This window comes from Penaeus chinensis, chromosome 21, assembly GCF_019202785.1.
Source record: "Penaeus chinensis breed Huanghai No. 1 chromosome 21, ASM1920278v2, whole genome shotgun sequence".
Taxonomy (NCBI): domain Eukaryota; kingdom Metazoa; phylum Arthropoda; class Malacostraca; order Decapoda; family Penaeidae; genus Penaeus; species Penaeus chinensis.
Window position 1 is genome coordinate 4,508,070 of NC_061839.1, and position 5,000 is coordinate 4,513,069.

The window sequence follows — 5,000 nt, forward strand, 5'->3', positions numbered from 1 at the left end:
CACAGACGTTATTTATTAGTTGTTATCATACCCATTATTTATTTTCTGGTGCAAACTAAATTGGCGAAATAGCAAACAAGAGAAAAAATGTAGCGTTTGTAAACTTCTCAAGGCGCACAAAAGAGAGTGCTCATTAGCATTCAGTACCTGTTTGTATATAATAAAATGAGGTTGAGCCCATCCTCCCTTAACGACCTTCTCCCACTTAATGAGTATGAGTCCTCTGAATGCTGTATTGTGTCTGCCTCACGGTTAATCCTCGTAAGCAGCATCTCATTTGCTGAATAATTGACCAGCCTCAGAAGGGAGGAAGGAACGAGGAGATGAGTATAGGGAAGGAAAGCAAAGAAGTAAGTGAAGGGGGAAGAAATCTGAGGAGAATGAAGAGGGAAAAGAAGAAGAGGAGAGGAAAACGTAAGTAAGACGAGGGTGAAAGGACGAGACAAATGAAGAATAGGAAGAAGAAGCGGAAGATGGAAGAAAGGGAGGAGGAGGAACAAGAAAGAGAGGAAACGTATCATCACCATCAAAATTAAGAAGAAAAAGAGAAAAAGAAAGAAGTAGATGAAGAGAAGGAGAAGGAGAGAGGGAAGCAGGAGAGGAAAGGGTCAGGGAACTCTACCCTCAAATATTCTCCTAAAATCAAGAAATACAAATTTGCTCTGCCAACATAGACATTACGAATCAGACACGGTTTCAGAGCTTTGAAAATGTGGCGTTCCGAAGCCTTATGAGAACTAAGATGGTGAGATCAAACCGGATATCTCATATTTATTCATTTATATCAAACTTTTTTCTTAATTACTTAGATATCAAACTTACTTAGAAGCATGTAGGCGTTATGTTGTCCTTTTTTTTTATTTTTTTACAATTTCTTCTCCCTTTTTATATTTTCCTCCCAAGCGATTCTCAAGGTTATTTGGAAGTCATGACAACCTCTTTATCTCAGGATGAGAAGACGGAGAAGTAAAGCGATATTCTGATAACGAAATCGATGATGAAAAAATACGGCGAGAAAAGGGAAATGTGAAGGAGACGGAAGGAAGCAAGGAAGAGGAGAGAAGAGAGGAATATTCGGATGTCTTCAGGTGATATGTAAATCTCTGAATAAATAAGAAATGTGTTGGTGAGAGTTACAAATATTCTTTGTATATAGATGGGGAAATTACCTAGGTTAAGATTTAGCATCTGGCATCTGTGGCATGGTGTGAGAAGCACAGAGAGAGAGAGAAAGAGAGAGAGAGAGAGAGAGAGAGAGAGAGAGAGAGAGAGAGAGAGAGAGAGAGAGAGAGAGAGAGAGAGAGAGAGAGAGAGAAAGAGAATGTATAAAAAAAAAAAAAAAAAAAACAAAAAAAAAAACAGGAGAGATAGGATAAAAGATGGACATACATGATGGCTATTGAATCGATAATATGATGTTGATGAAAGAGAGTTTGATAATGCAAGAGGAAAAATAAAATGGAAAAGAGAAGAAAAGGAGGAGGAGGAGGTGGAGGAGGAGGATGAGGATGAGGATGAGGAGGAAGAAGAAGGAGAAGAAGAAGAAGAAGAAGAAGAAGGGAAGGAGAATAAAAAGAAAAAAAAAGAAAAAAGAAGGAAAATAAAAGATAGGCGAATAAGAAAGCAAAGAAAAAAAAAAAACAAGAAAAAAATAGAAAAAAAAAGAATGGAAAAGAAAAGGAACACATGAAGACTTGATCACGTTTGAATTTTGCAAATAAACCACCATTATTGACTGGCCCGAGATGCTGCATCTCCCCATCGAGATAACACTCGGCATGGCTATTGCAGTCTGTCTGTATGAACAAACGGACTAGCATTTTGCCCAGGCTCGTATACTTCCAAACGCATTCGTATACACGTTTCATAAACATACACACAGACTCAAATATATAAATAAGTAAACCCAACGCTTACTTTCTTCAAACGCTCTCTCAGCCAAATAAAGGAGATGAGTAGAAGATTGCTGGGAAACGTTATAAAAGCATCAACACAAATATTCTTCTTTTGAGAAAATGCATGATAGAGGTAGTATCTTCAGGTCTATATAAATTGGCGTTTGTTTTATATTCAGCGTTTGTCTACTCACCTTAAAACAAATGGAAATGTGTTGTTAATAGTATTTGGAAGCATGACTTCAGTTGAAATAGAATGAAATAATGTATTACAATTTATTATTTAATTTTTTATTAAGCAGTGAGACAGTCCTGAGCGGAATGAATGCTTTTGAGAGATAAAAAAATAAAACGTTTTAACATGCCACAATGCCGAAGTTGTACAGTTACTGGTCTTAAACTTACGTATAAGCAAAGAGAACCAAATCCGTTCCATCAGTTTCCCTTTTTTATTCAGGAACCGTTATCTCCCGAAGGGCATTTTTGAGTTCAAGCTTTTTTTTTTTTTTTTTTTTTTTTTTTTTTTTTTTTTTTTTTTTTTTTTTTTAAGCAGAAGACCCTTAGAAAGACATGGGCTCTCCAATCATCGCTTTCCTGCAATGAATTCCCAATGAGAGAGAGAGAGAGAGAGAGAGAGAGAGAGAGAGAGAGAGAGAGAGAGAGAGAGAGAGAGAAAATGACCGATCTGGAAGTGACTTTGTTTACTTAATTAAGCACGGAAGAGGGATTCATTAGCTCGATTCTATAACTTACAAGCGTTTTGATGAGGTGTTTATACTGGAATTGATTGGTGAAGCCGTTCTCTTTATCAGAAATACGTGTAGGTGAATGTTCCATGTCGATGAAATGAATTAAGATAGGCCTACATATCACCCCCCCCCCCCCCTCCCCGGCATTGTGATATATAAGATCGAAATTTGGGCTGCATTGACTTAATTTTAACTTGGACAAGAACAATGGCATTTAGATGATACGGGATTTTTTTTATTTAATTTAATGATAAATAATCGGTGTGTGATAGCTGCAGTCTGCCCATCCGGGTTAGATAGAAACGATGTAAACAATATGTAGCAGGTAGCTTTAAGTGTATGAGGTGTGTTAGGAGTTGTGTTAGGAAATGTTTTCTCTTTGTCTCGTATCTTTTTTTTTTTTTTTTTTCAATGACTTCGACTCAAGTCTAATCTATTCTTCCTCTGTCTAATATATTCCACTTCTTATATCTAATCTGTTTCTTTCTTCTGTTCTTCCTCTGTCTAACAATTCCACTTCTTAACTGACTGTTCCATCTACCTTCTAGAAAGTTCTTCCTCCCCGTTCCCCTGCATGCGTGTCAAAATATGGCCGACCGCCTATGTAAAAGGTCCTGGGCAGAGGATTTCCGTTCACGTCTAATGTATGGCGTGTATAGATATTTTTTTCCTGGTGAATGTTATTGATGTACTGTCGTCGGTCAATAAACTCTTACCCGTAAAATAAAACAACAACAACAGAGAACTTTTGTTTCATTATTACCTATGCAACACGTCGAGACAATCCCCTAGGGAAGAAAATAACAAGAAAATAATACAGCATGTATATCCACTACATACCTATTCATATGCATAATCATCAAATTTACAAATATATGCGCACTTATTATCGTTTTCTTATTATTCTGATTATTCTATTGTCACACAAAACTGAAACTTTTTTTTTTTTTTCGAACAGTTTGTATTCTGTTGGCAATTTCCAAATGAAGAGTACCATCTGGTGACACATGGAAGCCCAATCACTTAAACTCTTGTATTTGATTTATCTTTCACCAAGTAGTTAGACTTCTACATCTAGTTCTTACCACATATACTTTGTACATTTGCTTTCTCCCTAACCCCTCTCTGTTGTCCTAGCTTCTGTTCTATGTTCTCTTCCATATTCCTGGCTAACACAATGCCATCTGTAAAATGTGTGGTCCTAGGAACATACTGTTTAATTTCTCTTTCATTACATCCATTATGTAACGGAAATATTGCAGCTAAGAGAGTAACTCTAATGTTACTTGTGTTTTGCACTTTTGTACATATCTCACTCAGACTCACTTACTCCATGCCTCGGAGCAGGATCGTAAGCCTTCTCAAGATCAATACATAAATGCTTACAAGATATAGTTCCTTCTATTTTCTTACGTGTTTTTCCATCAGCTGTATGAAGATGGAAATCGCGTCCGTTGTCCCTCTCTTCGGCCTACATCCAAATTGCTGCTCTTCTACCCATACCTGTCTCTCACAATCTCTATTATACAACTATTTCCCATATTATCAGTTCAAACAGGCTTGGGTATTATATCTTCCTTTATGAATTGGGCATAATGTGCTCTCTCTCTCAGGCATCTAAAATTCTCCTCTGATTGTGAACTTTTCGTACAGTAAAGCCCACAGTAAATCAGTTCCCTCATCACCCGAGCTTTTCCAATCTTCCGCAAATATGTCGTCCGGCTCTATGGACTTCCCGTTTCTCGTTTTCTTTAGATCATGTTTCATTCGGTCCCTGGCTATTCCTAATGTTTCGCTTTCGCTTGAGGTCCCTTTCTCAAAAAAAACTCAGTTGTCTTTTTGGCGTTTCCAATACTTCATAAGCACACTGTCTGTTCTTTCACTTTTGCTTTTCTTTTCGTTACTTCGTTATTCGCTTTCTTGAATTGAAAGCTCATGTCGAGGATGCCCATAAACCTTGGTATCGCCAGTTCAGGTGTGGACAGAGATTTGTGGAAACGGCCCCTATCCCAGGGTGACCCCAGTCTTATTGAGGACACCATCCATTAAGGGGAAGATCGCCCTATTACTGTTCGTCAGCATAGCCCAAAATTAGTGTTAGGTCTGTAGACATAATCATTCATGACCATTTGCATATGTAAAAAATGGGTTCCAAGGCTACTCACGCCTTCCTAGAAGCAAGAACGAGTCTATTGTTCCAAGGCTCTTTTAGTGATGTGCCAAGAACATCAGGAGGATTTTTTTGACAGACCAATTAGGCAGGATAAAACTCGCCAACCCCTTTTTCGGCCCCGCTTGAGGTAGAGATGATGGATTTCCTGGTAAAATCTCCTACGGTTACAGGAGTATACTATGC

General features: G+C 37.8%; 1 protein-coding gene across 1 annotated transcript in view; it reads left to right on the forward strand.

Moving 5' to 3' along the window:
• The window catches only part of LOC125036637 (CCN family member 2-like), a 41,462-nt gene extending 41,284 nt beyond the window's left edge, over positions 1-178 (forward strand). Inside the window, exon 6 of the mRNA XM_047629403.1 lies at positions 1-178. This exon is cut by the window's left edge and continues 981 nt beyond it. The gene's annotated coding sequence lies outside the window, so the exon portion shown is untranslated.
• The last annotated feature ends 4,822 nt before the right edge of the window (positions 179-5,000 follow it).